The sequence below is a fragment of the Ixodes scapularis genome, unplaced genomic scaffold (genome assembly GCF_016920785.2).
Source record: "Ixodes scapularis isolate PalLabHiFi unplaced genomic scaffold, ASM1692078v2 PGA_scaffold11__112_contigs__length_91849675, whole genome shotgun sequence".
In the NCBI taxonomy this organism is placed as follows: domain Eukaryota; kingdom Metazoa; phylum Arthropoda; class Arachnida; order Ixodida; family Ixodidae; genus Ixodes; species Ixodes scapularis.
Genome location: NW_024609837.1, coordinates 11,100,621 through 11,123,366, shown reverse-complemented (window position 1 = coordinate 11,123,366; position 22,746 = coordinate 11,100,621). Strand labels below are relative to the sequence as shown.

At 45.6% G+C, this 22,746-nt stretch overlaps 1 protein-coding gene across 1 annotated transcript in view; it reads left to right on the top strand.

The window, feature by feature from the left end:
* The window catches only part of LOC8036419, a 243,659-nt gene that overhangs the window by 118,538 nt on the left and 102,375 nt on the right, over window positions 1-22,746 (top strand). The window lies entirely within an intron of this gene.

The window sequence follows — 22,746 nt, the reverse complement described above, 5'->3', positions numbered from 1 at the left end:
TCCTCCCCTAACTTTCCGTCGTATTCGCCGCTTGTTCGGTTAGAATATTGAGATGGGGTCCCGCTCGCGGGTTCCACATCGCCACCCGATCCACATATGCAAGCTTATCAATGCAGTTTCGCCACGCTGACCTTACAGAGAAACGTAACTTACACGAAGGGTGGAACTTGGATACCAACTTCTTCGTGAAAACGGCCAGTTACATGGATAGAACCCGAGAGAGAGAGAGAGTGAGAGAGAGGAGGAAAATGGAGCGGGCGGTTACGTCAGAATGCCGAGCTCTTGTTCGAAAGGTTAGGGGGTACACGCGGAAAGGCTCGCCGCCTGTGCCTCTATCCTCTTCGAACGCGAGCGTCGGCACTTATGCAACGGTGCGGCTTATACACGGGAAAATAGGGTAGCCGCTTTAGCGTGTAATGGTTGTGTTGGGCGTGCGTCTCGGCCCAGTCCCTCCCCACCTTTCTTCCTCTTAGCCTGGGCTGCGAGCTTTCCTGCGTTGGAATTCGTTGGTCTCTACGTATATGTATGCGTGTCTAAAGGAGCGAGAGCGTTAATTCTTTATGCGTTTCCTGGCTGCTGCCGACGCCGGTGTATCTCCCGTGACGGATGATCCGCCATCCTTGGGTTCCTCCCTGCCTCGTCCCGCGTCTGGCAATGTTGGCGACGACAACGACGAAGACCTAATGAAAAAGATGAGCGGCTTTCATTTTTTTTTTTACTTTTGTTTGTTGGTTGGTTTTGCCTTGGAATGTCGCGAAACTGTCTGGGTTCGAGTTGCGCCAGGTTCGACTTTTTCGAACTTTTAACGCGAAATTCACCAAAAGTTCGACTGAAGTTCAAATGTTATAGATATGCAAAAATAAATAAATAAATAACGATGACGTTGTGGCGGAAGGAGGGTGTCATTATTTTTGGGTATTTAGTTCATTTCTTTTAAGAAGTACAGATGTTTTCCTTTGTAGATAGTAAACACTGGCGATAACTGTATTCAACAGAAAAAAGAAACTTCAGTAAACAACTTCGTTTTCACCAGGATATAATTTTCGCAAGTTTCGCGACTTGGAATAAATACGTCGCGAAAAATTAGATCTCTCTACTACATTAGCCCGAGCTAACGCGTACATAAATATCCCTCTACATTGCAAATATCTATGTCCACGAAATATATTACATAAAACACACGTGTTTTTAGATACCCTAAATATTAAGCCTGCGAAAATGAAGTCGTTTACAAAACTCTTTAACATAACTTTTTTTTTTTTTTGCCCCCGAAATTCGAAATTGTTGTGTAGAAGCCTCTGTCGCACTGCTAATTCATCATCTAAAAGACAGACTGCATGCATTGTCTGAGCCCTCCCTTGCATGAAGGTCACATTAGTAATACAAAGACTTCCTGCATACATGTTCGAAGAATACGCCTGTATGAAGCGAACATATGCTTCAGGACCGCGGCTTTCATCAAACTTCCTCAGAAATCCGACCTCATCGCAAATTGAACCTCGTCAGAAGCCGAACCTCGCCATAAGCCCAACTCCGTCCAATTTTTCTTTTGCCAAAAGTTCGACGAAGGTTCGCCGAAGTTCGAACCCGAGGTGCGACGAAAGTTCGCCGAATCTCTAGTTTCGCCGCGTTGCAACCCTTTCTTATTTATTTCCCGCCCGCACGCATTCCTGTTCTTTGCGAAGTGAGGCGGCAGCGTCTGTGCGAGTTTTGTCTCCTCGCGGCGCATCCCAAGTGAGCAGACACCGAGCCTTGGCCCACTTTCGGTTTCGGAGGAGGAGCCGGCGCCGCCGGCGGCGTCGGCATGCGCGGAGTAGCGCTTGGCAGCAGGCGCAGTGCTCCGTCTTCTCACTGTCAAGAGATCCCCCTCCCCACCCTCTTCTGGGTTTTTGTTTCTTCTCTGACGAGACGCGTTAGGCGGAGGGGCGAGGCCCCCCTTCCTTAAAGTGTCCGGTGTAATCGGTCTACGCGTCGGATTGCCCGCTCCAGAAGAACGTATACGAGAGACGTTGGATAGACCATCGTCGGGGATCTCGCGTAATTGGCGAGCCGCGGGCGATGAGCCTGCGCGAAATGAGTTATTATTATTATTATTATTGTTTTATTTTTACGGGGGTGGTTGTTGATTCTGTTCACAGTGCTCACAAAGAGAACTTGGGGTGTAGTTTCGTTGCCTCAGTTCTCCTCGTAGAACCATACAAATCGCGTGCTATCAGAGACGGGTTATAAAGAAGTCAACGGGATTCGGAAATCACTTCGCTATATCCGCTATTTCGTTATAACCGACTTCGGTTAGAAGTGCAAAAGGGAATGGCAAATCGTGATTGCTTCGCTGTAGCCGCTATTTCGTTATAACCGACTTCGGTTACAACGAAGTGCAAAAGGGGAATGGGAAATCGTGATCGCTTCGCTGTAGCCGTTATTTCGTTATAACCGACTTCGGTTATAACGAGGTGCAAAAGGGAATGGGAAATCGTGATCGCTTCGCTGTAGCCGTTATTTCGTTATAACCAAGGTCGGTTATAACAAAGTGCAAAAGGGAATGGGAAATCGTGATCGCTTCGCTGTAGCCGTTATTTCGTTGTAACCGACTTCGTTATAACCGCTATTTCGTTATAAGCGACTTCGTTATAATTGGTCTCGACAGTTAGTTGCGTGTGCTCCGATCCGCGGACGTGGCAGCTATAGCACTGAGTGCGCGATGGGGAAGTAGATCTTCACCTGGGTGCGTGGTGTGAGATTTTGTCGGCCCTCTGTCTCTGTGTTGTTCCACTATACGCCCACCTTACGATTGAGCGGAGCGGACGCTACGGGCCACCCCCGCCAATCCAATGAAGCATGAGTGTCACGTGACCTTGGGGTGGGCTACGGCGAAGCCTGGGTCGCGTTGCAGTCACGTGAGAAGTTCGCGATGACTCTTAGCGTCAGCCGCTGTCCACCGTAAGCTGAAACAAAAGAGAATCATACCAATCGTAAAAAAAAGGAGGATTTAACGTTTTTTTTATAGTCCGCCTTCATCCTTGACACGTGTCAGTAACGGAATCGTATCAGTTTTGCGAATGATCATGCTAACTGATTCATTCGTCATTCTGCCAACTAATAAATTGTCTCTTTTTGTTTGTTTACAATTTGGACTTTATTTTTTTTTTTGTACTGTACCGCACGTTTACAGACATGTGAGTTTGGGCACACTTGAGCATTAAAGTAGCTGCTTACCTGAGATTGTCTTAGATCTATTAATAATGCAGATTGGGTGAGTTGGTAAGGCATAATTACGAACCAGCGCACAGTTAGACAATTACTCAAAAATCGAAACATACTAAAAATGCGCTCACACAGCGCTGAACCCTCAACTCATATGTGTTTAGTTAAACTTCCTCTTCTTCAACCCCAAGGAGTGATAGAATGCCAGCCTAACAAACAAGAGAGAGGAAAAGTGAAGGACAAGGCAAAAATAGGAAATGTAAAATTCAAACGAAAGGAGAAAAGGGATAATAGAATAAAATGAAAAGAGAGGAGAATAATAATAATAACACTGCAAAGTCCAAGAGTTACAAAAATTACAAAAATAATTACAGAAATTAATCACGAAAATATATAAACCAACCGATACGCTGATCTACTGTCGAATACACTCTCGGTATAAATAATCCCTAAAATACAAAAAAAAAAAAGAGTTACGAGACATAATTACACAAATAATATCAAATATACAAAGAAACCAGGGATATACTAGCTGGCCTACTGTCGAATAGGTACACCTCATGTCTAATCTGTCTAAATAATGCCGTTATCTTTCCGATAAGGTTAAGGACGGAGTGCTAACGCACTGGGCATCCCGTCGTATATACAATGTTCTCCGCTTCCATAATCTCTCGGATGAGCTGGTTGCCTAACACAGCACAGTTGTCCAGTGCGCGCAGAACAGCCACAATCCCTGTACAGCGAACGCCTAAGAGACCAGAGTTGGCATTAATTGGCGATGTAGTCGTTGTGCTCACGCAGGCTGTCCTTTAAACACCGTCCAGATCTACAGCTGCGTTCCTCCTTCCAAGTGGCGCCACGTGTCTCGGTTGGTTGCAAGTTCCTTTACTGACGATTTTCGGTTAAAACCGCCGCCTAGACAGATTTTCCCGCGTCTGCGCGTGTGCGAACGGGTTTGGACCATGCGTGACGCGTGTGGTAAGTCTGTCATCATATCTGGAGCGAACACAGCGTCTTTTTTGACGATTTACGAGCAGGGGGGGGGGGGGGGGGGGGGAGATTGCAGGTTTATACACGAGTTCGTCCACGGTGCCAACTTTGATGAACGTTCCGCAGAGATCTGGCTCAAAGTATTCGCTGTGCCCACCGCGTGTCCCTCCCCTCTCGTGGAATAGCGAGTGTCGTGTTGCCGTCTCGTTCTGCCTGTTTTCCCCCACAATCTAGGCTTGCAACGTTCGCGTTAAGTCGTTCCCAGTGCCTGTCTGGCGTTATATGTGCAAGCTTTTTTTCTCAGAGACGCAAGAAAAACAACTCGTTGGCAAACCTGCGACGACTTCTGCGGTGTTATGCGGCGTCAACGGGTTTCCGAAACTTTTTTTTTTTTCGGTCGCCGTTGGGACACGGGATAAAGCGTTACGAATTGTGTTTGGCGTGTGTGTCTGTGCCGTGTTGGGGGTCGTTTGTCTGTACACCTACTGCTCGGCTAATAGATGCGCAGTAAACGCGTTTAGTTAACTCTGAAGCCCGATTCACACGGTGCGATTTTTGCTCGCGATTTCGCAATTCCGGCTTTGAGCCCCGCAGCCTCAACCGCGATTTTTTTTTCGCACGAGCGACATTGCAACGCGAAATCGCGCGAAAATTCGCACCATCTGAGTCGGGCTTAACTCTCTTTGGAAACGAAGTGTCACCATCGGCATTTCCAGTTCGATTAGAAATCCGAGACTAGGGTTAGAAAACCGAAAGCTTCTGAAATGAAAATCAACAACAACAAAAGATTATACTTTTCTTTTTTATTTTGTCCCATCGATTTCTGAATTTTTCGTTTTTTCTTTCGCCTTAGTCTCAGCGTTTTTATATCACTGTAAAATTTCCAACCATTTCACCTTTAGTTACATGAATTTCGTTTTTTTTTTTGTTTTTTTTTTCAGAGATGTTTATAAAGGTATAATTTTGACGTAGAGCACAAAGTGTTTCCTCCAGCCGGTGGGCGCGCATACCCAACACGCCGTTTACAAATGTGTCCACGTTTGGGCACACCAGTTGCGTGCACTGCGCGTGCGCAGAAACTAGATTCTCGCGAAGTGAATACTCCTTATAGCCGTATACCAATAACAATGTCTGGAACTCGGCGCGTGTCCTCTGCCTTGCCAACCCCAGCGCGTGGCTATTCGCGACTCCAACTAACTATAGGTGGCGCCACTCATTTTTCAAAATGGCGGTTATAGTGAGGGTCGGAGATGCGCGCCGCTGTTGAGCCCGTCTAGTGTGCTGGCTTTACTGAGCGACACAAATCATTCCTGGTAATACGAGGAAGCTAGGGTGTTATGGGCGCAGGTCACCTCTTTATCCTGAAAACAAAAAGGGTGTTTAGCGTAATATTTACGCAAGGATGCGCGTTTTAATTCTGGAGCGAAACCGAAACTAACCTCTATTTTGGAGTGAAAAAACGGTTAAAGTACAGGCTAGCTGGTGTAGGTTATACATGATAATTGAAAACCCGAGACTGTGGTTTGAAAAACAGAAACTCGTGAAGTAGAAAGAAAAAGGGACAGACAGCACGTCAAACGCTGTCTGCGCCTTTTTCTTTTGATACGCTGTCTGCCCCTTTTTCTTTCTACTTCACGAGTTTCCGTTTTTCAAACCACACTCCCAGGATTTCCCGGTATAGGTCTTAATTTCGGATTCTTTCATAGCTCAAGATGTGTCTCACATTGTAATTATTTAGTTAGAGAAGTTGTTCACGGAACCTTTATTTTGTGACATACCTGTTCGATCCAGGCTGATATTTTTAGTTGTTGAAAAAATCAGTGCTGATATATGTGCGTTCTCGCTGCCTTTTCTCGTTTAGATAATTGTCGTGGGGAACAATGAACTGCGAGCCCTTTAATGTTTTTTTGGGAGTTTAGATGATTAATTTTTTTAACATTATTCGCAGCACAGGAATAAGAGAATTCCAATTTTTACAAATGTCCACAAAACGTATACATTAATAAACGCTGTTCCAACTGCAACAACCCAAAGGCGGAATCCTAGTCAGACAGCTGAAGTGTGTGTGTGTGTGTGTTTTATAGGGCAACGCGTGACGCATAGGACTTTGCGGGCCAGGAAGTGAACTTCACTCAATAGCTGCAGCACGTTTCGTTGGCGTTGGAATTCGGTGAAACAGTAGTGAGTTTTAGTATTGCATATACGAGCGAACGCAAGTGCTGTGTGTTTGCGTTAGCTTTGCGTGTTTCACACTGCGCGTGTGCGGAGCCCTAAATGGCGGTCTTGGATGGCGCATGGCGATGAGGTGCACGCACAACGTGGGACTTGCAACTCTAACGCAAACGCACACCGCTTGCGTTTGCTTCTATGCGCAATACTACTACTCTCCAGTAAGGTGCAATCCCATACCGGCCGCAGTACTACGTTGGGACGCTGAAGAGCGTTGTTTGCATTCGGAAATGGCATTTCGCAAGCCATGATCGTTAGCAGTTCCGCCGTGCCCGCTAGCAGGAGAATCGGGGGACCCTCACTAGACCGCTTCCCGTTTCCGCCGCGGGAGGGCGAGCCTTGAGCTGGAGACGCGAATAGGACGAACATTGGCGGCATATAATCGGCTCCAGATCACGTGGCCCCTTGTTCTAATCGTTCTGCTCGTTTCTTTTTCTTTTTTTTTGTCTGTGACTTCGATTACATGTGGTGAAAAACGAACAGGTGTTTGACAGGTCATTAACGGCGGGGATCCGTTCGAAGCGGTATTTGCGCAAAGTACAAAAATCGTTCCACCGCCCCTTTAAGGTTGGCTTTGTTTGTTCTTTTATGAACTGGAAGTTTTCTCCGACGTCAAAGATAGAAGCACCGCATGGTGGCGTTTGCCACGAAAAGCGTCATAACAAGGCAACCGAGGCATCCGCCTTATTGACTCATCTTGGCACACAAACACAAAAATGATTCGTAAAACAGCGCTGTATGATAATAAAAGCAATACTCTTTTTTTTTTCTCCTTCTTCTCTTCTTCTTTTCTCTCTCCTTTTTTTTCTGTGTGTAGCGCCGTCAACACGCTTTTTGAGCTAGGTGTTCCGGCTAAGATATAAACGTCCATCAGTGTCCCGGTCGAAAGGGGGGGGGGGGGGGTGTTTGCTAGCAGTCTTCCGGTGTTACTAGTTAGGCGTCAGAAGTATTCCCTCGTTCTTGGCGTGGTAGGCGGCGACCTTCTCCGAAGGAGCACCTCCGTGGGTGTCTTGCGTAGGGGGTGGTGTAAGAATTGCTTTGGCGGCCACTCGGTAACTAGCTTGTTTTCCCCGTGAACGAATATGCGGCTTCTTTTGGCACGTTAAGAAATCGATATCCCCTAAGGCGCCAGTAATATTTGGATAATCATAGTCCAAGCGCATCTTTAATTGTACATAACCTTGCCTGAAGTTGGCTGTTGTAATCTGTTGTGTATAATAAATGAAATTTGTTGTAATGTTTTATTGTCTATTATTGTTATGTACCGATTGTAATTTATAGCTGTAATGTCTTACTGTATATTATGATATTTTTTTCTATTTATTCATTCGTTCTTTGGCATCATATATCGGACGCAATGACTTTGGCCAGTCGATGGATGGCAGTACAAGGGGAAAGGAAACTAAATTATTATTTTAACGCTGTGAGTTCCGTTGAAATGACAGTTTCTTTTTGATGTTAATCCAAGGCATCTAGCCTAGGACCTTTTTTTTTTAATTATATTTTTATCGTTTTAACGCGAGAAGGACGTGCGACGTTGCGAACCTTTGTTCTGGGCATTTGTGTTTGGATTGCGACAGCCTAGGTGGGATTAAAACGAGGCATTGTAAATTCATGCTTTGTACAAATGCGGTGGTGGTGGTGGTGGGGGTGTTTGCCTGTCCGCTGCTGTTTTATTCATCAGGCCGATCGCAAATGGCCGATTCGACTGACTGCGCCTGTAGAAATGCGGTGGTGGTGGTGGTGGTGGTGGTGTTTGCCTGACGAGAGGTTTTTCTCACTGGCTGTGGAAAAGTTTCATGGGCTTGGGTTATTGCAGTTTTAATGAGAATGAATGCAGGGGAAAGGAAGGGGAACAGATAGCAATGGGAAATATAGGATGATGAAACACAAGTTAACAAAGTAAACTAAAAAGTCGACAAGAAATCAGTCAAAAGTGAGAAAATGGGCACATCTAGAACGCGAGTATCGCGAAATGTTCACAAACTTCCCGCGGTAAACCTCACGAGAAAAACTATCCCTGGCACACAAGCACGAAAAGAGAAGTGGGCGGTCGTATTTTCTCACACATCACAGCCTTGCCAGAAGCCCACATGCATCCAAGAGGCTAAACACAGTCTTTAGGATATGTGTGCATTTGGATGGTGGACCCTTGTGAAATAGCATATCCACGAGGGTGGGTGAAACACCGAGGCTCTTTAGTGAAGCTAGAAGCGAAGTTCTGCCTGCATTGTAGTGTCCACATTCCAAAAATATATGCGTCAGCGTTTCTGGCTGATCGCAGGCCGATGGTATACGTTTGTGCATGTGGCGGGGCGGGGAGTGGGGTGTTACAGTGTATAGCCCGTGTTGAATGTAGCGCGGTACGATGTAACGATGTTACTAGAAACGCTTTACTTCCTTCAGTAACACTCTAATGCAGCCGTTAGTTTGCTAAGGTAATAACGAGGAAATTATTTCCGTTACTTTGTACGGTATTGTCTCCACTTACGAGGCTGGTTACATAGGAATATTACGGTTTCTCTGTTTCAAGCTTAGAAACAAATTAGTTGGCGTATGGTTATAAAACAAAATAGTAAACACTATGAAATGTCGCTATATAAGTTTCATTGTTGTTAAAGTTCGTATCCAACGGCTTATCGCTGCCGAATAATGGTGACGTCTAAAGTAACGCATAAGTATTGTTTGTGAGATTTGTTTTTGGAGGTAACGGTATTTCGTTACGTTTCGGAGACGGTAACGCATACCGGTAACGCGTTAATTTTTGAAGAACAAAGGAGTAACGCTATTTCCTTACTCATTTCGGGCACAACACCGAAATCACCCTATGGTGCAAGCATGCCACTTGTGTACAGGCAGTCACTCGGCTGCCAAGAGACTTCCCGGTCGCTCCGTTTCGGCAGGCCTTTCCGAGCCTGTTCTATGTCGAAAGTCCTGAGACGATGAAGTTCTACGGAAGTCAGGAACACGGGGATTGAGCGAGGTTTTTATGTATTCAACATATAATAAGGGATCGGTCGCCATACAGCAGTAGTATTAAAAATCTCCAACAAGTCTCTCGCTAATCGGTCCATTACATAACCAGCTGGAGAAATGGTCCTAAAATATTCGTTACAAGAAATCTCGCGCTTAAAAAAAAAAGAAAGACGTTTACAACCTTTTGTAACGCTGAATTAGAGCGCAGCTCTTGAGGAGGAGGAGGGTAGGGTATGCCCCTCCTCCCTCCCCTCCGTCGCGTGACCCTCGTGACGTCACGTGACCCTGATGACGTCACGAGTCCCGCGCGTTGCATTATGGGACATTTCCCATAATGCACCGCGCGGTTACGCCGACGGCGACGGCAACGCCGCTCAAGCCGGGCGCCCTAAGAGCTGCGCCGTAAAACAAAATGGGTCTGTAGGGAACCCTGAGTCGAGGGATGTGTGGTGTTGAGTGTAAACATCGTTGCGCCCTCACCGGACGCCATAAAGAAACCCGGGAGAGGCACTTTGTGAGCGGAGATAAGGCCACGTAAATATGGCCTCGAGTTCGATCTGGAGGTGTGCTGCCAAGCTGGGCCTTATCACCATTCCGGTGTGGATGGGACTGTTTTGATTCGCCAGTGAGGCGCTGATATATTACAGCGGGCAGGTATACGTATACGACGGCCGGACCAACGAACCGAAAACGTCGTCAGAAATCATACGCTATATTTGGCTACTGTATCCGACTTAGCTATTTACGGTGTTGATGCGTATTCGCAAGGAGTGGAAGTTGAGCTCAGCGTACATATTATTGTTGTCATATCAAGAAAGAAAAAGTTACGCTGGGCGAAGTAGTTGTTACAAGATTGGGTAGTTGGGGTAAGAAGGAAAGATGCTTTTGGGCGTTTGGAGCCTGTACGTCTCGATAAGATAACAAAAGCTAATCTACAATGCACTTGCTTATATCTGAACTTTTTTTTTACTACGGTTTTTCTTTTTATTGCGGTCTTTAAAATAAATCTGCGAACCGCACTTTTTTTTTTTCCATACGCATAGTGGCACATCTATGGTCGTCGAGTGAAACAGCCGTTCGCCCTGAACGATTTACGTGGAATGAACTGAACCAGACTGTTACCCAGAACTGCATGAGAGAAAGCATTGCCAAGGCTACAGGGTACACTGTGTGACACTGTTAGCGCGAACGAGACTTCGTCGCTTTTCCCAATTTCCCAACTGCCAGGCATCGAGATTTATTACTAAGGTTAGTGCCCCAGTTAAGCACTTTCCACCACTATAGTACTTTTGATGAATGTCCTTTAATACTGAGAAGAAAAAAAACGAGAAAACAGGCGATGACTTGTTCGCGGTAACAGCGTCGCCGAGTGTATCTATGCGTTCGTGCTAGCACGTAAAGGGTGAAGTATGCAAACGCTCGTGCGATATAATCTTGCCGAGGAAGGCGCTCCACAGATTAGGTGTGTCAATGTATACTCAGGAGGGCATCTTAACAATAGCCTCGAAAACATGCCTTTCTTCCAGACCTGGAAACGGTTTTGTGTCCTGGAAACTTTCAACCTTTCAAAGTGTACACTCTAAGACATGCCTGCGCGTCCACTTACCCGCAAAACAGTCAAAGAGCCAATCACTACGATGTACGGAATCAACTCAGTGAATGATGAGGCGGAACATCCGTTCAGACTACAAAATGAAGTCTGCGCTGTGGCATTACACAATGCAAGCATGGCGTTTTTGCATTGCGTAATGCCTTAGCGCAGACTTCGTTCCTAGGTCAAAATGGATGTTCCGCCCCATCATTCGCTGAGTTGATTTCCTAGATCGTAGTGATTGGCTCTTTGACTGTTTTGCAGGTAAGTAGACGCGCAGGCATTTCTTGAAGTATACAGTCTAAAAAAGAAAAAAAAAAGAAGGAAAAAAACTGTATGTTTTTTTGTTTTGTTTTTTGCAGAGCATGGATACAAATAATCACGACGAACATTAGAAAGATCCCAGCCAATGACAAAATTCAAAAATACAATTAAATCTAAAAAAAAGAAATTGTGCAGGGACAATGGACAACTAAAACGTCACGCTCAGTGTCCCTACGCATATCCTTTTTGGTTGTTATTCAGTTGTATTCTGAGCTTCGTCATTGGCTCGTATCTTTCTATTTATGGCGCGATTGGCAGTGTCCGTGGTCTGCAGGAAAGTAAACTCGCTGACTTTTTCTTAGAGCTTAGCAGATCCTCATTGCCTGATGATGCGTGGCACTAGTTAAAACTGTACAGTTCGTTTGTTAGAACAAACGGAGCTACTATTGATAAGCGAAATTTGCTGAAACGGATTCGTTCGGTGGAACTTACGAGAACCCGGCCGATAGTTTTTTTTTTTAAAAATCATGCTTTTGGTACGCCGTCGTTTTGATACATTTTCTTCATTTTATTTATTTATTTATTTGGAGGTACTGTCAATCTCAGGTAGGAATTTCAGCGGAAAAGAGCACAGAAAAACGCACATCATAGCTCACATCTCGTCTTAAATCACGCACGTAAACTTGCAAGTAACACTATGTCAGATTACGTTCGCGAAATCACCAGGCTTGTCAAAATTTTCTAGTTACGTGTTTAGTTGCGTGTACAGCGAGGTAGCACTGGAGAAATCAATAGCAAAACATCACAAGCTCTCGTGCCTCTTGTCAAGTTGTTTTTAAAGTGCTTCCAACCCTATTGAAAATAAGTCTAAAGGGCCCTTCAAAACTTTTTAAAGGGTTTGAGGGGTCCTTCAAGAATTTCAACAGGTGTGACGTACCCCTTAAGGGAGCCTAAAGGGCCCATCAAAACGTTTTGATGGGCTTGACGTACCCTTTAAGAAAGTCTAAAAATGGAACCCTTCAATCTCAAAAATCTATTCGTCCGTGCCCACAAAATTTAGCGGTAAAATTAACGTCACGTGACCTGAAGTCATGTAAGGTCACGTGACACAGCCAAGTCACGACAGGTGACCGCACATGTGACTTCCTGTCACGTGACGTCATGATCTCACGTGACTTCACGACTTGACGTCGTGACGGCAATTTCTCCGCTGGATTTAGCTGAGAAATTCCTATATACGTAGTATGTTTTCACTCCGCGAATTGACTGCTTATTGTCTTCTAAACAATTATAAAAGATCGTTTCTGAAACTCTCTATTCGGTGCCTTCATCTAGGGCAGGCTCCACGCTTGCCAAAATTTCGCAGGGTATGTTTTGTTCTGTGTGTATACTAATACGATCTAGGGCGGCAAAAATCCATAATACATTACGAACTCTTATACTTGTTGCAAAATATGTTTTTTTATTTTATTTTATTTTTGTTTTGTTTTAAATAACCGACGTGCACCATCGATCCTCTCTATGGCTAATTGAGCGCGGTATACTATATGGGGCAGCTAGATGTACATACGCGCAACGAAAACAAAATGGCCGGCGTGTGGTCTAACGTTGCGTTCGAGCATAACCGCGTCCACATAAAAAAGCGTGGCGGGACCACCCAGAAGGTCTTCTCGGCGATCGGAGTTTTGCATTAACGGTCCCTCGTTTACAACCGGCCTAATTGGCCCTAATACCTCGCTCGAACGAGAGCCTCGAAATATAGGCTCGGTATGAGGCTAGTCTTTTTTTTTTTTTTTTCTTGCTCTTCTTGTAGTTTTGTTTTTAGCCCTCCTTCGGCTGCTATGCCCTGTGCTTGTCTTTGTAGTTCGTTCCGCTGAGGTGGTTGCGACCTTGCGCGTTTCCGTAAGGAGAACGGATCGTAAGGAAATTTATGGTACAGGGTTAAGGTCTCCAACTTCACGAATAGGACCGGAGAGATTGTTTTGCCGTCTTTAACGCATAGACCGGCGCCCAGCTGGAGAGTTAATTGATTGTTCTTCGAGAGGAGTTTTCGGTGATCTGGTATTTTGACGACTATGAATCTGCGCTCACAACCCGCAAATACATCGTAAAAAAGCTCAGACGCCGTCTGCGGCGTGTTTATTCGTTGTATCCTGCCACATGGGTCGTTACAAAGACTGTCTGCAAGTATTTTCTAGGCTTTACACACTTAGGAAGCCAAGATGCTTTGTTGACAACCCCAGTTGCCCCCCGCTTATGAGGAAAAGTAGCGGAATGCGTGGTTTGCCTGTACTGGCTGCGAGTTGAGGAAGTAAACAATTGTAACCTTTTTCCGTCTTTTTTTTTTTTGTAACTGATGCGGCGGGGAGAGAGTAACTTAAGTGCGTGTTGTTTATAGGAATTATGAGCGTCATGGTAATAATTCATACTGAGCGTGTATCCAAGGAAGGTAAGAAAATCGCTTCGTGGCCCATTTATTTAATTCACCTCGTACAACTGGGGGAACAAGTCAGACACTTTTTGTTTTGTTTTAGTTACTGTTCTTTTTTCTGTGCTTTATGCGTATTTTACTTGTGCATCTTTATTATGCATTCGAGTTCCATATTGACTAGGTTTTTTTTCACGTTGACTCCTCTCTTTCTTTTTTTTTTTCCTCCGATATCCTGATACAGAAGCGTTCTGTTACTGTAGTTTTTCGCATTTGGAGAGAGAAAGTCTCATCCCGAAATGTTTGTGGTAATAAAGTCTCTGTTATTATTCAAATTTATCTCACCTTTTCTTAGAAGTACAAAAAACAATCGCATTGCCAACTTGCGACAGGCGGGTCACGTACGAGCGAATTCTAGAGAAACAACACTGTAGCTACTCGTTAAAAGAAGACGGCTTTGCCAAGTCCGCCTTCGTTAGAAGCGAAAAGCAAGGCGGTAAAATCCCACGTCGTCTCTACCTCTACTTCTACCGCGCCTCACCTTTAAAGGGGTCGAAATTTGAGGCAGGGAAATCGGTTGCGCCAGCCAAAGCTACTATCCACTCGTGCTGGGAGCCGTAGGTGTAGGACAGTCTAATAGTACGTGGGCCAATATGGCGACACTGGTTCACGCTGTAGCTGAAAAAATGTACCCTGAGCAGCATGCTGCTCTGCATACTGCTCAGGGTACATGCTACGTCTAGGAAGAGTAGAACAGAAGGTTCTGTTCTACTCTCTAGTATGTAGACTAGAGACTAGAACATGTAGTATGTAGACTCTGTAGTATGTAGAAGAAATGGTAGGGACGCCGGTGAGAGTCTAGCCTCAAACTCAGTGACTGGGCTCGAAACCGGTTTGTTGCCCCTGGGGTCGAGTGTTTCTTGGAAAGGTGTACATGGTGACGCTGGTTCACGCTGTTGCTGAAAGAATGTACCCTGAGCAGCATGCTGCTCTGCATACTGCTCAGGGTACATGCTACTTTAGGGAGAGTAGAACAGAAGATTCTGTTCTACTCTCTAGTATGTAGACTAGAGACTAGAACATGTAGTATGTAGACTCTGTAGTATGTAGAAGAAATGGTAGGGACGCCGGTGAGAGTCTAGCCTCAAACTCAGTGACTGGGCTCGAAACCGGTTTGTTGCCCCTGGGGTCGAGTGTTTCTTGGAAAGGTGTACATGGTGACGCTGGTTCACGCTGTTGCTGAAAGAATGTACCCTGAGCAGCATGCTGCTCTGCATACTGCTCAGGGTACATGCTACTTTAGGGAGAGTAGAACAGAAGATTCTGTTCTACTCTCTAGTATGTAGACTAGAGACTAGAACATGTAGTATGTAGACTCTGTAGTATGTAGAAGAAATGGTAGGGACGCCGGTGAGAGTCTAGCCTCAAACTCAGTGACTGGGCTCGAAACCGGTTTGTTGCCCCTGGGGTCGAGTGTTTCTTGGAAAGGTGTACATGGTGACGCTGGTTCACGCTGTTGCTGAAAGAATGTACCCTGAGCAGCATGCTGCTGTGCATGCTGCTCAGGGTACATGCTACTTTAGGGAGAGTAGAACAGAAGATTCTGTTCTACTCTCTAGTATGTAGACTAGAGACTAGAACATGTAGTATGTAGACTCTGTAGTATGTAGAAGAAATGGTAGGGACGCCGGTGAGAGTCTAGCCTCAAACTCAGTGACTGGGCTCGAAACCGGTTTGTTGCCCCTGGGGTCGAGTGTTTCTTGGAAAGGTGTACATGGTGACGCTGGTTCACGCTGTTGCTGAAAGAATGTACCCTGAGCAGCATGCTGCTGTGCATGCTGCTCAGGGTACATGCTACTTTAGGGAGAGTAGAACAGAAGATTCTGTTCTACTCTCTAGTATGTAGACTAGAGAGTAGAACATGTAGTATGTAGACTCTGTAGTATGTAGAAGAAATGGTAGACTAATACATTATGTCTGCCATTTCTTCTAGGGAGAGAGAATTTAACTTAGAGACGCTGAGTTCCGCGGTGCGAGCTTTCGCTCCACGCAGGTGCTTTGAGCTCGGTGTGCTAGTTATGACCGTTGTATGTATAGACGCTTTACATACGCGCCAAATTATAGCCGCCATTGCTGACCTTCTCTTGTCTTACCGAGATGCCGACCAACTGAAACGGTAGTTAGCGATCCTTTACAAACGTCGATGCTTTAGAAAACGACACAGTTGAATCTAATGTGGCAATAACCTGGCCTGCTATGGTAAAGACGAAGTGAAATAGACGAAATAAGAGGAAACAAAAACTGAAGGTCAGTCATGGCGGCGTCCATGCACAGGTGCTGCAAAGCGTCTATACCTTTGCAACAATCCATGTTGAGTGATTTTTTTTTTTTTTTAATTGTGGGTGCCTAGGTTTCAGAAGCCGGCATACAAGCAACACCTCCCTCCTGTATCACAAAATTAACTTCCTAACAATGAAAAAAAGAAAATAGTAAAAAAAAAAAAAAAATCTTTCGCAGTATGCTGTACACACGCGCTTGTTCCTGGTCATAGCTGGCAACAGTGAGATGTAAACAAACGGTCGCTATCACGGTGTATCGGACATGTTTGCAAACAGTGTTTATCGGATGTTCGCTATAGTCGGGCGATCCCGTACACGTATTTCTCGCCTAGTTCTTCTTCTGCGATTAACGAAAACATCCGAACAACCGGCGGTTTTAGCGATCGTCGGAGACATTGGCCGTCCCGTCTCTAGGCCATTACCTCGCGTGTCGGCATGTCAACGGCCAACTGCGTTTGTCGGATGTCTGCCTAGTGTGCCAAACCCATTTGTATTTGCCAAGTTTTTTGTTTGCGATCGAGTGAGAGTATCTAAACGGCGTTGATGGCTCCAGCAAACGGGCCCAGATTGCCATCTCCCCGCGCCACCGCATAAGACATATCTTGTATGCGGGACATTAGGGCCCCCTGCAGGGGTATTAGAATGTCGAAAGGTCGCCGAAGACACCTTCTCGGCGCGGGATTATGATAATGCCAGATCCACGGAACGGTATCCACGCGTTGCACGTTTTATTGCCTTCTCTGATCCGAGAGAGAGAGACATCAGGGGAGTTTCCCCCGTTTATAAAGCGCGTCAGTGTTTATATGCCACGCTGGGGACGGCTGGTGTGAAGAGTGGCGGAAGATTAGCATTCATAGCGTGCAGCACGCTCGAATCAAATCTCGAGGTCGAACGAGCTGTTCCGCATAACTTTTCGGGACACCTCTCCTTTTCTGTTTTGTCACTTTCTTTTTCACCGGCTCCCTGATTTTTTTTTTTTTCGTCGTATTATTTTTTGGCGTGCGTGTGTTGCTCTTTTTTTTTTTTTTTTTTTTTGCTCTTTTTTTTTTTTTTTCGTGGTATTATTTTTTGGCGTGCGTGTGCTGCTTTTTTTTTTTTTTGCTCCACTTGGCTGTTCTACTGCTTTTTGGTCAAATAAATTATCATTTCATGTAGTGTACCAAAAAGCTTTCCAGCCTATACAGGTACTGTGTATGCTCTCATCTCAAGAACTGCTGTAAAAAAAAAAAAAAAAAAAAGTCCGTCTCCTCGGGGAGTATGACTAATTTCGCCCTTTATGTGAAGAATTAGGCACGTAGCCAGGGAGGGGGGCCCATAACCCCCCCCCCCCTCCCCCCCCTGAACCAAAATCCTGGCTACGTGCCTGTGAAGAATTAAGATATGTATAGGTGCATTTTAGATTACGTATGTGTTATCGTATCGAGACGTACACATTTCAGACGCTAAAAGCATCGCTTCTTCCTTCGGCAACGGAATCTCCTAAGAACTATTTCGCGTGGCGTATTAACAATGCGCAAACCGCCATCTTTTCTTGAGTTGAAAACGAGGATAGAAGGGTTGATGGCGTATACCGGGTGATACTTTTTATTCGAAGCAGATTTTTTTTTTTTTTTTTTAAGCGTTTTTACTGCTACGTGAATGCCGTTTTCGCTATATGTTTTCCGAGCTTGGCGGGCATTCGAGGGGCGAACAACCGTCACTGTCTGGTGGGTAATTCACTAGAATTCGTTGATTAACTTTTTAATTAGTAAAAATAGTCCTGCGGTTCCAATTAGAAATTCGCTGAGCGTCGTCCGAAACCCATAAATCAGTATTTTTTAGGAAAACTTTGAGCGCGCGAGAAGAGTAATGGTGCGCTAAAGTTACCACTCGTGGAGCAGGTTCAAGGCTGGGGCTAGATAAGAGACGGAAAAATTGCGCGGGCGCCTTACCGCAACCGCTAGCCTTGTACGTGCTCCACGAGTGGTAACTTTGGTGCGCTACTGCGCTTCTCAGGCGCTTAAAGTCTTTCTGAAAATGACTGATTTAGTTGTTTTCGATAACGCTCAGCAAGTTTTTCTAATTGGAACCATATGTCTATTTCCACTAAATAAAAAAGTTAATTAACAAATTTAAATTATTTAGCCGACTTATCGCAAAGATTAGCCACCTACATAATGTCCCCCATCGCGTATAACTCAGTCGCACAAACCGTATAAGTGTAGCTTTCATGGCTTTTTTTTTTAAAGAAATCTGTTTCGAACAAAAAATATCACCCGGTATAACAACATTGAAAAAGGGTTCCCTCTAGGAGAAATATGCACTTCAACGTTCCCCGTAGACACGCGAAGTCCGTTTAATTATATCTACAGTGTACTTTGCGCGAATCACAAAACATTAAAAAAAATGTTTTGACACAAACATACAAAAAAAAGAAAAGCGTTTTGTGTTAGGAATATGCTCTGGAGTAATGTGTCGCTTCCTACTCGAATCTCCTTTTCGATCCAAACAAGCTTGACGTCCATCCGTGAGAAAAAACATCAGCACTGCGTCTGCCAGAACCTCCCTTTTAGGGAGATTCTGCGAAATCCTTTGGCAACGTTCTTTTCACAGTTGACGCATATTGCTGCACAAACACATTTAGTCTTGCCGCCAACACTTACTTAACCTCTTAAGCTAATATTGCCCCCGACGAAAAGTTTTCACCACACCATTAATTGTGATTATAATATTTTAACTCTAACCCCCCCCCCCCCCCCCGTCCACCCCCCCCCCCCCCAAAAAAAAAAGAAAAAAAAAGTGGCCCTTTTTTTTGTTGTATTTTCGATGTAGCTTACGTCGAATTGCGGCAGCATTTTTTTGGTCTTCTATTAAGCGTATAATTACACTGATTAGATTACGAGGGGCCAGATAGCGGGTAAGTGAAGGTCAAATGTCCGTACACTCAAAGCTTAAAGCCCTGCCACACTGTGGCAACACGACGGCAACAGCAACACAAAGCGTTGTCCAACAGTCGAGCAACTTGTTGCTCGCTCCCCGTGTTGTCCGACAAACTTGTCACATCGCGGCAACGGCAGCGCAACATGGACGACAACGAAAATGTTGCTTCGGTATGACAGCTCGCGGCAACAAAAAAACAGCAGCAGCTTGCGTTGTACAACGCGTATCGCCCTGATCGCGCTGACTGAGGGAATTTCGGGCAGGCAACACGAGAACCCACATAGCTTCGATGGCAGAGCTATAATTCCTTATCAATAACGTCTTACTCAAATAAAGGCTTGGGAAACATTATTTAACAATGATTAAGGCACTCTGATCAGTATTCTTGATGCCTGAAACCTGGAAACAGCCGCTACCAGACACCTGATTTGTTTAAAAAATACCCAGGACTTTTTGATGAACGAAGCGATCGGATAGCAGGAGGTAAGCAGATAGACAGCATTGAAAAATATTTTACCGATTCTCAAGAAGGCCGATCGTGTCGGGGTCGCATTTTTTAAGCACTGTCAGTTCAGCACAACAGCAGGCTACAAAAGACGCTTTGGGCTACTGCCGGTGCTAACTCAGTTTAACGGTAGAAATAGGAGTTGCACGAAAGAAAGAACGGGACAGATGCACTTCATATCGTGGCGTAAATCCCGAACATATATCAGCGATCTCACTTTCCTCGGTCAGGGCTATCCGCTTTGTCAGCGAACGAAGAACATTTTGATTAAAAAAAGGCCGGAAAATACTCGCCGTGTCAAGTTTTCTAATCACAGTGACTGATTGACATTGTCCCGTGGTAATTTCCGGCCCTCCGAACGCACTAGCACTTTGTCGAGTCCCATTTCCAGCGACGCCGCGCCGCACACGAACGAAGTTTATAAACAATCAAGATGGCGGAGTGTTCCCCGTGTTGTCCCCGCCAGTCAGCGCGGTGTGCGACTGGGTGGTCGGACAACAAATCATGGCCAACACGGTCGCCGGGCGGCGGCAACATGTTGCCCGACTGTCGTTGTTGCCGCGATGTGACTGGGTCGTGTTGTCCAACTGTTGCCGGATAGAGTTGTCCAGCTGAAGAGGAGGAATAGCTGAAGAGGAATAGCTGAAGAGGAGGAATAGCATGCGCGCTGTAAGGAAAGAACGTCACATGTACCAACCAGTCTCCCCGTGACCCTCTGAAGCTACCACCGCGTCTATTTGTATGATATCAGTAGCCTCAATGCGGCTTCAGACAAATGCTGAATGACCGTTCCCCCTAACAGTGTCGCGCACTGTGTCCCTCTATCGAATGGCCAAAAAGGAGCCCCATATTTCTCGGTTGACTCCGTGCAGTCGGCTCGAGAGAATCGATCACCTCTGACGGTCTCTTCTCAATGAGCGTTTTGTTCGCTGCGGGCTTGGGGGGACCTACTTTTTTGTTGTGCGCGGATGCATTTGTAAGCGGGTTTGCCCCCACGCTGTGCGGCGTCCATGGGTGCGCCTGGTACGCAAACGCGGAAGGACACGAACGAGACGCTGGAAGGGCGTGTGGTTGCATCACTACCGATACGATGATCGTTTTTTTTTTTTTTTTGTGTTATTTATCGTCGCTTCTTATTTTTGATTTATCTAGCTTAGTTGTTGGTTTTCGTTCTACGTGTGTCTTGTGTGTGTGATTGTTTGGGGCGTTTTTGTGGTTTTGTTTGTGCGTGAGAGTTCATCTTGTAGGCCCGTTCGTTGGTGTGCACGGTTCGCGTGTCCTTTTCGTATATAGATGCGCGCCCTGTCTGATAGCTTTTTTTTTCTGATTGTTTTATATCGTCTACGTTGATTTATTGAATGGTGCTGGTTTTTGTTAATAGTGTTTTTGGCCGGAAATGGTGGGTCTTTTGCATATATTCTTCTTTTTGGCGGGAGTGTTGTTTTATATGTTTTAGAAACAATGAAACGCTGTAGGAATTATTGTGTTGGCAAGTTCTGCCAGATTTATGTCTTATCACTAATGCCACTTGTGTTTTTGTGTGTCATATAGAAATGGCCATCTGGTGGAGCTCGAGCGTAATATGAGAAAATTATACCTTACGGGTTCTAATACTAAGTGGAGGTTAGGTGCTGATACCCAAAGCACTCGCTAGGTGGCACAAGCTACCGCCGAATTAAAAAGAAAAAAAAGGTTCAGCCTTATGCATCCATCTATCTATGCTGAGGTTACTAACGAGGACTTCACGTAGTCTACGCGAAGGACTTATTAGGGAGCTTTCGTAGATCGTTTTTTGCCGTCCCGCAACCCGCTACGATACCCAGAACTCTACAGTCAAGGCCATGGGCGCGCAGGCGCAGTAGCGACTTCTTCGTTGCGGACGGCTTAGCGAAGGGGGAAACGCGGTCTACGAAAACTCCCTATTCACTGAACGGGGGACACGGGGATGGGTCGCAATGTGTTTGTTCTAGCGTACCGTAGAGGCGAAAGATCTCGCTGCAAAACCCAGGGATTCCTGCACCTATCAGTTTCGATCTGGATGAGTATTGTACTAACCCGCTTAAGACCCCAGGTTGGCAGTCCGACTTCACCGACTAAATTGGTCCGCTAATTAGTTGAACCAGTTTCGTCGATTATCGGGCTTCTTAATGTGCACATTCACAAGCTCCGTTTTTTTTCTTCTTTTTTCTTCGGAGTAGCTTGGATTGCTCGATGAGGTTTCTATTAGCGAGTTCGTTTCACACGCACTGGCACCGTTCGAGTTCTCTCCCAGAATACATCGCACTCACAGAGTGTTGCACGGAAAACTGGACTGAAACGAACTCGCCAAATGCACCGAGTGCAGAAGACTGATGCTGCCGCCATCTATGTTGTAGAAAAGGTATTGACTTCAAACCGAAACTAGCGCCTTTCTGTTCCGAGTGATGCGTGGGGACGCGAGAATGCAGTCGCTACCACCGTTTATCTACAAACGTTGGCAACTGCAACCTGTAGTTTATAGTTGCGATGTCTTCAAGCAGCTCGGCTGCCGTAGAGATAGTTACAGACGGCGTAAATTTCCGCAACCAGCTGTCTACAAAGCAGCTGGTTGCGATCTTTCAATCCTTATAACCGTTTACACTGAAGAAAAGTGATGATGGTGTCCGAGCAGAAGCTTGATCCGTTTGAGCATGGTATTATGCGTGAACCACTGAAAGGGTACAGCTTAAAACTAGCCTGTTGGAATATCCAGCAAAACTGGGACTTTCGATTTGGATCGTCATTATAGGTGGATTAGATATTAGCCTTGGTGAGGGCGTCGAGAACGAGAGCTTTCTCAAACAAAATACGACAAGGCAAGTTAGCTGCGTAGGTAAATGTTAAACATGATGATGTTGCCCAATCCTCGGGTACAGTCACCATCTTTAGCTTTCTCTGATGCTTATTGGGCAGTCAGAGGTTTCTGCTGGGGGAGGTTTATCGACAAATGTTAAATTTTTCACCCGCACACGGATGGTGATCGACATCTCGGGGGCCACTGTTGCGTTTGTTCTGAGCATTTCTTTACACACTGGTATATTTCAGCGTTGTACGGCAACAGAGCGATTTAAAACCTGCAAATAAATCAGGGGTTGCCAATTGCTTCCTCCGTGAAATAGCAGACGCTCACAATTCAAGCTCGCGTTTGATTTTGTTTCCCGCAGGACGCGATTTCTATCAGAAAATCTAGTTTTTTTTCCCGTTCGGTTCCGCGACACATCGTAGCAGACGAACCCTCGTCGTCTGCTCCCGCTCCTCGCCGGCCCCACCGGAGTGAGGCATG